A 10,477-nucleotide genomic window follows, 5' to 3' on the forward strand; every position below is an offset into this window, starting at 1 on the left:
CTCGTCCTTCAACTACACATTTCTGTTGCAACATCAAGTGCAGCTGAACTGTAACTCCTCTAAACAGTTAAACAGACTTTGGTTTCAGAGGTCACAATGCAATAACAAATAGTAAATAATAGATGCTCTAAGCTCCACTTTTAAACTCCATTTGAAATTCACCCATTTTTAATGCCACAAAGCCAAGATTCAGCCATTTTTAGTCCCAGGGAACCTGTGAATACTTGCTCCAACTGCTGAATAACTGCAATCCTTATAAGCAGCATGTCTCAGGAGATATAAACAGGGGCAATTTTGTAACAACCCAATTCTTGTACAGCACTTAGCATTAATCAGAATTGGCTCTGCATTAAACAGTGGCTGAGTTCCCACCCTGCATTAAGCCATAGTTTAACCACTATTAAATCACACCAGCAAAAAACAAAAGAACCCTCAAAATGGAGCACATTTTTGTGGTTTTAGAAACCACACTGACTGCAAGGCAGAGGCGTTTAAAACTCAAATTAGATATTCATGGGACTTCATTAAATTCCCTAAAAGAACATGAATGCCTTTTGTTCTTTGAATGCTTGCAGCAAATCATAACCACTTTTTTTTTTCACTCTGGTATGAAACATCCTGTAGCGAATGGATAGAAACCTGGTGCAATGGTGAAAGGGGGGGGGAGGGAAGGAGAAGATTTGTTTTTGTTTTTGTTTTTGTTTTTTTTTGCAAGCAATATCCTGGTCCCCTGCATTAGCAGCAGCCAGTTCTGGTATATAAATAACCGGGTTCAGGAAAAGGCACTTTCCGCTAGGCTGTCAGAACATTGTGAATCAAGAGCATTTTGAGTTGAAGAACAAAACAACAACAACAAAATAAAGAGTCTTCTCTACCCTTTAAGTTCAAAAGTCTTATATTTGTTGCGCTTTTGCAGATGTTGGGCCTCCTTTTGCTACCACCAGGGTTGTCTTCATTTCATATGACAGATAGTTTGCATGTTTCCAAATCTCCTGAAAAGCAGCCTTAATCTCTTCTTCGGATTTGCAGAGAATGTGGTTTCTTTGCAATCAGGCCCAAGACAGAAGGCATCATGGGATAGGGAGGGACAGAGAGAACAACCCAAAGTATGCAGTACAAAAAGGGATTTACAAGAAGTCCCCCAAACCTTTAAACAAAACAGCCTAGTGAGCATGCTGAGATGTAGACTAGATTAAGTTTGAAGATGGCATGACTGGAACATTTCATTCTGCTGAAGGTCCTATTTGTTGTCCAGACACCATCTTATTTCTGGACAAGGAAGAGCTGGAACCCCAACCACTTGGTTCCTACTGAGCTGATACAGAAGATCTTTTTGCTGCAACTGGACAGGGAACTGCTGTGAGTGCTGATCATTCTCTTACAGGGTTTACAAAGGTAGGCTGGTTCATGCTAAGCCATAATGTGAATTAACGCAAATGTTGTAATTCTCTTCCTCAGAGCCTTTCAGAGTTAACAGATGTTGCTCTGCATTGTTATTTTTACATTTAGATTCTTTTAACTATCACTTATATTTTTAACTGCATCACTGCATTACTTTTTAAACAATTGGATGCATTATATTTATGCAAACTGCCTTGTGAATCGTCAGAAAAGATACCGTATAAGTGCACTGGATGAATGTATACACATTTACCTAGAAACATCACTTGCTGTTTATACTTTCTTTTCTTTTCTTTACTCCTCTGTCAAAGCTACAATCCTAGGTAAATATAACTGAGAATAAAGCTCCACTGAACACTGTGAGATAAGAAAACATGCAAGAGATTGTGATAATATAAGAAACCATCTTTATTTTGTTAATAAAACTTAAAAACAATTCCAAAGCATGGTAGCTAAGACCTTGAAAATTATATTATACTTCTCCTACAATTTTATTATACTTTTTATGTACAACATTTCATTATATAATTATATCATATTATATATTTTTATGTACAACTTTTGATGATGCACCTCAATACGAATGGGCAATTAGTTATCAATAAAACCACCAGCCGATATTAGTCATTTATTATGCAGCTTTCTCCAGACTGGTGTCATTTAAGTGAACTGGACCACTGTCATTCATCATTGCATGGAATTGTAGTCCCAACAGAAATTGGGGATACCAGGCTAGGGAAGGCTGGAGTAGAACATTTCTGAATACATAAGCAGAAGACTGTGCTATGAATTATCAGATACAATCCTCAGGCCAAATTCTCATACAAACATACACTGCTCTGAACAGTTCTTCAAACATTTGTTTTGGCACTAATACTCATCAAAGTCCATAGTCACAAATGTGTGGATCTAAACCAGATGTCCTTGATGATGAAATACAATTTCAGCAGTGAGAGCAACAGATACCAAAATGAATGAAACAGGTAGTGTTCACATAGTAACTTACAATAGTTAATATAATCATATAATACCCAAATTTCACACAACACACTGAATCATAAACTGACCACACGGAATTGGTTTGCATGAACAGTTAACACATTACCCAGAGTGCTTCAGGATTTAGGTGGGTTAAAAGTACTGTTGAATAAATACACACATTCATATAAATATGCATTCTAGTTAGCTAGCTAGCTTGCAGTTCAGTATGTCATGTGAACATAGCTAATGATTATAGAGCTGCAGCCCTCCAAAGGTTATTGGACTCCCACTCCCATCACTTCTGGCCAGTGGCTGAGATAATTGGATACTGAGATCCAGTAACATCTAGAAGGCTACAGGATCCCCATCCTTGGTTGATTAACAAATTTGAAAGCAGTCCTATGCACACTAGAAATAGATCTAACTGAACTCACTGGTATACTTATGAGTAAACACAGCTAGGTTTGCATGGTGGTTGTTGTTTATTCATTTAGTCACTTCCGACTCTTTGTGACTGCATGGACCAGCCCACGCCAGAGCTTCCTGTCGGCCGTCAACACTCCCAGCTCCCCCAGGGACAAATCCATCACCTCTAGAATATCATCTATCCACCTTGTCCTTGGTCGGCCCCTCTTCCTTTTGCCCTCCACTCTCCCTAGCATCAGCATCTTCTCCAGGGTGTCCTGTCTTCTCATTATGTGGCCAAAGTACTTCAGTTTTGCCTTTAATATCATTCCCTCAAGTGAGCAGTCTGGCTTTATTTCCTGGAGGATGGACTGGTTGGATCTTCTTGCAGTCCAAGGCACTCTCAGAATTTTCCTCCAACACCACAGTTCCAAAGCATCTATCTTCCTTCTCTCAGCCTTCCTTATGGTCCAGCTCTCGCAGCCATATGTTACTACAGGGAACACCATTGCTTTAACTATGCGGACCTTTGTTGTCAGTGTGATGTCTCTGCTCTTAACTATTTTATCGAGATTTGTCATTGCTCTTCTCCCAAGGATTAAGCGTCTTCTGATTTCCTGACTGCAGTCAGCATCTGCAGTAATCTGCGCACCTAGAAATACAAAGTCTTTCACTGCTTCTACATTTTCTCCCTCTATTTGCCAGTTATCAATCAAGCTGGTTGCCATAATCTTGGTTTTTTTGAGGTTTAGCTGCAAGCCAGCTTTTGCACTTTCTTCTTTCACCTTCATCATAAGGCTCCTCAGTTCCTCTTCACTTTCAGCCATCAAAGTGGTATCATCTGCATATCTGAGATTGTTAATGTTTCTTCCAGCGATTTTAACTCCAGCCTTGGATTCCTCAAGCCCAGCACGTCGCATGATGTGTTCTGCGTACAAGTTGAATAGGTAGGGTGAGAGTATAGAGCCCTGCTGTACTCCTTTCCCAATCTTAAACCAGTCCGTTGTTCCGTGGTCTGTTCTTACTGTTGCTACTTGGTCGTTGTACAGATTCCTCAGAGGCATACAAGATGACTTGGTATCCCCATACCACTAAGAACTTGCCACAATTTGTTATGGTCCACACAGTCAAAGGCTTTAGGTAAAGGTAAAGGTTTCCCTTGACGTAAAGTCCAGTCGAATCCGACTCTAGGGGGCGGTGCTCATCTCCGTTTCTAAGCCTTGGAGCCGGCGTTGTCCATAGGACACTTCCGGGTCATGTGGCCAGCATGACGACTCGGAACGCCGTTACCTTCCCGCCGAAGCGGTACCTATTGATCTACTCACATTTGCATGTTTTCGAACTGCTAGGTGAGCAGGAGCTGGGATTAACAACGGGAGCTCACCCCGCCGCGCGGTTTCGAACCGCCGACCTTCCGATCGACAGCTCAGCGGTTTAACCCGCAGCGCCACCACGTCCCCACCAAGGCTTTAGAATAGTCAATAAAACAGAAATAGATGTTTTTCTGAAACTCCCTGGCTTTTTCCATTATCCAGCCGATATTGGCAATTTGGTCCCTAGTTCCTCTGCCTTTTCTAAACCCAGCTTGTACATCTGGCAATTCTCGCTCCATGAATTGCTGAAGTCTACCTTGCAGGATCTTGAGCATTGCCTTACTGGCATGTGAAATGAGTGCCACTGTTGGATAGTTTGAACATTCGTTAGTGTTTCCCTTTTTTGGTATGGGGATATAAGTTGATTTTTTCCAATCTGATGGCCATTCTTGTGTTTTCCAGATTTGCTGGCATATAGCATGCATTACCTTGACAGCATCATCTTGCAAGATTTTGAACAGTTCAGCTGGGATGCCGTCGTCTCCTGCTGCCTTGTTATTAGCAATGCTTCTTAAGACCCATTCAACCTCACTCTTCAGGATGTCTGGCTCTAGCTCACTGACCACACCGTCAAAGCTATCCCCATTATTGTTATCCTTCCTATACAGGTCTTCTGTATATTCTTGCCACTTTTTCTTGATCTCTTCTTCTTCTGTTAGGTCCTTGCCATCTTTGTTTTTGATCATACCCATTTTTGCCTGGAATTTACCTCCAATGTTTCTAATTTTCTGGAAGAGGTCTCTTGTCCTTCCTATTCTATTGTCTTCTTCCACTTCCGCGCATTGCTTGTTTAAAAATAATTCCTTATCTCTTCTGGCTAACCTCTGGAATTTTGCATTTAATTGGGCATATCTCCCCCTATCGCTGTTGCCTTTTGCTTTCCTTCTTTCTTGGGCTACTTCTAGTGTCTCAGCAGAGAGCCTTTTGCCTTCTTGGTTTTCTCTTTCTTTGGGATGTATTTTGTTGCCGCCTCCTGAACAATGTTGCGAACTTCTGTCCAGAGTTCTTCCAGGACCCTATCTACTACGTCCAGTCCCTTAAATCGATTCTTCACCTCCACTGCATATTCCTTAGGAATATTAGTGAGCTCATATCTAGCTGATCTGTGGGTCTTCCCTAATCTCTTGAGTCTGATCCTAAATTGTGCAAGAAGAAGTTCGTGATCTGAACTACAGTCAGCTCCAGGTCTTGTTTTTACCAACTGTATAGATGTTGGCCACCTTTGGCTGCAAAGAATGTAGTCAATCTGATTTCGGTGTTGTCCATCTGGTGAAGTCCATGTATAAAGCCGTCTCTTAGGTTGTTGGAAGAGAGTGTTTGTTATGCAGAGTGAGTTGTCTTGGCAAAATTCTATCAGCCTATGTCCTGCTTCGTTTTGTTCTCCCAGGCCATGCTTACCTGTAATTCCAGGTGTTATTTGACTGGCCACCTTAGCATTCCAGTCTCCTGTGATGAAAATAACATCTCTTTTAGGCGTGTTGTCCAGTAGGTGCTGCAGATCCTCATAGAACTGCTCTACTTCAGCTTCTTCAGCATCTGTGGTTGGGGCGTATATTTGTTCACTGTGATGTTAGATGGCTTGCCCTGAATTCCAATTGAGATCATTCTGTCGTTTTTTGGATTGTATCTAAGCACTGCTTTAGCCACTTTACTATTAATTATGAAGGCTACTCCATTTTTTCTGTGGTCCTCTTGTCCACAGTAGTAGATCTGGTGGTCATTTGATGTGAAATGGCCCATTCCAGTCCATTTCAGTTCACTGATGCCCAAAATGTCTATCTTTAACCTTGACATCTCACCAATAACCACATCCAATTTGCCCTGGCTCATAGATCTTACATTCCAGGTTCCAACAGTGTGTTGATCCTTAGAACATCGGATTCGCCGTTCACCACCAGCACCGTCGGCTGCTAGCCATCCTTTCGGCTTTGAGCTAGCTGCGTCATCACGTCTGGGGCTAGGTGAACTCATCCTCTGTTCCTCCCCAGTAGCATTTTGATCATCTTCCAACCTGGGGGTCTCATCTTCCGATGGCATACCGACATATCTCTGGTTGTACTGAACCCCTGATTAGTTAGGAAGCAATTTTTGATAGTGTATACAGTTTTGATCACTAATACATTTAAACTGCAGATAGTAAACAATGCTACAAAAGAAATGGAGATAAAACTGCTACAGTCCAAGTGTGAATCACCTAAAAACAATTACTTCAGAATGATGCAATTTGCTCATTTACTGAGAGCTTATACGAGATAATTGTTGCTGCATCAATTGAGGAGTAATATACCCCTTCTACCTCAAGCCATGTAACTGAAGATTTAACGATTAATGAATCGACTCATATGCCTTCAAATCTGATGACAGCACTTGTTTACTCTCATTTGTAGCTCACCTCATCTTGAGAGATCTGCACTAATGATAATCTAAAACAACCTCATAAAACTGATGATATTACTCAAATACTAAAGTAATCTAATAAATTAAAAGAACAATAGATTTACATATCCTTCTCAACAAAGATACCATTCATTTGATTTTGTCTTAGGGCTATGTGTGAATCCAACTACTGCAATTTATAATCCACAGTCCATGGCTTTTGAATTATGTGCAAAGCAAACCACCATGGTTGTCCAACAAAGCAAACTGTATCTTAATACAGTGTGTGAAACAAAGCAATGTTTGCTTAACGTCATTCATCCAAAGCTAGGATTCTTAACAGCCTTTCTGAATTCTCAGCTTTCAAGGAACATCTATGAGAAAGGATTTCTACAGTAAGATGGCTAAGGTTGCTCTGGACTGTCATGTTGTTTAATGGACAAAGGTCATATGCTATCTTAAAGAACAGATATAACTATTTTCTTGTCTCTGCATTTTCCAGTAGGAAAAAATTCACATAGAAAGTGCTGTTGCCATATAATTATTTGTCCAAAACTTCAAACCTGTTAAAAAAGACACACTTTTTTCATACAGTATAGACTCAGCACACAGATATGATCTACGAAAGATTTTAGACTGAACTTTAGAATTACAAAGGAGGTAGTAGTGGCTGGACCTCTACTATGATATTATACACTTCTTAGAATAAGAACAAAATGTTGCTTAATATGAAGGTTGAGTTTGTTCATTTGCGGCTTGCGGGTAGCAGCTTACCAAGCAAACACATTATTGGCACATGCCCTCAACCAGCATCTGCTGTTCTGCAACTTGAACAGCAAATAAACAAAGGAAGCCTGAAGTTTCAACATAGCCTTAAGAATACTTGGCTAAGAATATTTATATAAATCTTGTGCAATTCAAAAAACATTTACTGTACACTGATGCCCCCTGGTGGTGCCTGATGTTTTCCAGATATGCAACTCCCCAAACCTTGGGGATTTTATTTATTTATTAGATTTATACCCCCCAATTGGAGTCAACTTTAAGTAAGGTAAGTCCTGATATTCAAAATCACATCTTCTAACCTTTACCAGTTGGCACTTGTTTTGTGGTTAACTCTAGCTGGGATGGGCTCAAATGTGGAAAACTCCAGGATCAAATCAGAATATACCAATAAAGTTCATGAATTATTCTGCCAGAATTTGTTTCAGACATGTTTTCATGAACAAGCCATAGTGGACTGGTTCATATTAAGCTATAAATCATGGTTTACAACCACTGTGGCCTAATTCACTAAATATGCTAAGCTAGCCTTACTATAGCGTCTTTGATTTTAGCTTAGTGGGTTGCTAGAATCCATGTTTTGTGGTTTAACAAACCTGAGTGTAAATAAGAATACCTTAAGATGACATGTGACCTTGTCACTGGCTGCTTTGCACATTATGCTGTATAAAACCAAACAAGCCATTATTATTATTATTATTGCATTTATCTATCTATCTATCTATCTATCAAATTTGTCACCGCCCATCTCCTCCCACCAGAGGGACTCTGGGTGGTTTACAACAAAATTGCTTTGATTTGTGAATCTAATTATTAAATATTGACCCTCTGCCAGCATCACACTCTAGCTTTCCTCGTTTGTTCTTAGACACAGAAAATACGTGAGATCAGGATGTAAACCTCTCATGTCCTGCCGAGTTTTACCTTAAGTGTAGTTCAGAACACCCATATTCATATGTAATGGTAAGCCAGAATTCTTGGTTTCGTTTTCTTATGGAAAGCTGATGCACATGAACCTTTTGCTCACATTCTCCTTCTCCTGCTTACAAGTAAGCTTTTTAAAAAAAGCTCCGAAAGTTGACTGTTCATTCTGAACCTAGTTGTTGCTCCCAAACAACCCAGGATCAGGAATCAGCAACTTGAATGGGTATTTTTCCTTTGCTTATGGTGGATTGTTTTTTTTGGGGGGGGGGGTCCCAAGAGGGACATGTGTTTTTACTTGGCGGGCTTGCCTGGTGAATACAGGTGTGTGAATGTCTCTGGTATTTTACTCTTTCCTTTCATATTCTGAAGCAATATTATATTGAGTAATCCAAGTTACTATGCGAGATTCCAGCTTTTACCACTGGATGAACGGTCACAGCATACCTTTGGTAGTCAAAACCTCTTCCTCATATATAAACCATGAAGAATATTTTTTAAATTTATATGCTGAAACCTTTCAGTCCAAAGGTCAGGAGCTGTCACCATGTCATTCTCTTTCTTCTGCATTATGACCATCTATTGCTAGCTCTTCAACCAACAGCCTTGGCAGTCTGGGTGGAAATGTGGTAAAGAGATCTAACTAAGAATTGATAATCAGCAGAAAAATTAAGTCCTAGTTAGTTGTCACATATGAAGAACCAGGTCACTGCTGAGATTCAGCAACAGAGTTGTGGAATTTAAATGTACTCCCTGTGAGTATATTCCACTTTATTTACATTTCTAACCAATCAGATGTTTTGCATAAATGCTGTTGTTGTTAATTGTTATTTTTATAGTACATGGGTTACTTAATTATTTTACTCATTTGTTTTATGGGGAGGATTTTATTCATTTTTAATCTAGATGTGCTGGCATTATTTTTTTTATTATGTTGCTGTTGCTTTTTATTAAAAAATATTTTACATTTTTTTGTAAACCACCTTATATATTTCCCTATAACGTGGGTCATGAATATAGTTATACCAAATAAATGAATAAATCCCAAGCTGCATTTAATATTTAAATATTAACTCTGACATTTAATTCTTAAAAATGTATTTTGAATTCAACTAAATTCATTTTTAGATATGCACCACATACGAAAGCTGAAATCTAATTTCCTATCTGATAATGAACAGAATGCATTCAAAATTATTTTTCAATCCCTTTTTTATCAGTTTCATGCATTCAGGACGAGGAGAAGCAAATGAAGTAGATTATTTATTTGTTAGGTTTAGATCCCACATTTTCATTCAAGAGGTCAAGGTGGCATATGTAGCACTCTCTTTTCTCATTAACTACTACACCAGACTAGCTCTTACTGGGTTTAGGTTAGAAAAATTATGCCCTGTGCCCCCTTATGCCTTGGCCTTGATGCAAATTGAGGCTCTTATCATTGCCTTTAGAATGAAAAAAATTGCCTTGGGAGAGGTAATCACAAGGCTCTCTCATAGCATCCCTTACAGCGGACGCAAGGCGACAAGAGCACCCAGAGACAAGGTCCCTGCAAGGGCACTGGGAGTCATCTTTTGAGTCTGGCAGTACAGAACTAAAATCAAGCAAACAAGAAAAGCTGAACAGCAGCAGAGAAAAAAATGATCAAAAATGTAAACACACATAATAAAGCAGAGTTATCTCCCCGGCCCTTTCTGATTATCATTTCATCAAATTTCTCTGTATGCAAGCAGAAACCAATGGTAATATTTCCCCACCACTCTGTGTTGATGGAGGTTTGAGCAAAAGGGGAGGAATTTAAATTTGATCAAAAATACATCATGCTGAAATAAAGTCCTTTCAGACACAGGGGTCTTTCAGTCAAACAACTTTAATGTCACTATCATATCCCTAGAATCTCTTGTGCTTATTTCTAGAGATGTACAGCAACTCCCTTTGATTTATTGCAGTAAAATATCTGAGCTTTTGAAATTATTCTTATTAATTAGTGCTTGGGAACAGTTTAATAAAGGAACAGCCTTCTTCTATAGTTTTTCTCCTTTTAGGAATGATCGCATTAGAGATGCAGCCTTTTTAACTGTTGCCCCAAATCCCTTGCCTTTTCAACTCCAGCTTTTAGGCAAGCTTTGAAAATCTTCCTGCTTGAGACTGCCATTGACTGATTTCCTATGACAGAAGCAATTTTTGTTCTCTTTAAAATGTTCTCATGCAAGCACCTATAATCTGAACCTTCTTTCTCA

Source organism: Candoia aspera, chromosome 10, assembly GCF_035149785.1.
Source record: "Candoia aspera isolate rCanAsp1 chromosome 10, rCanAsp1.hap2, whole genome shotgun sequence".
NCBI classification, from domain to species: domain Eukaryota; kingdom Metazoa; phylum Chordata; class Lepidosauria; order Squamata; family Boidae; genus Candoia; species Candoia aspera.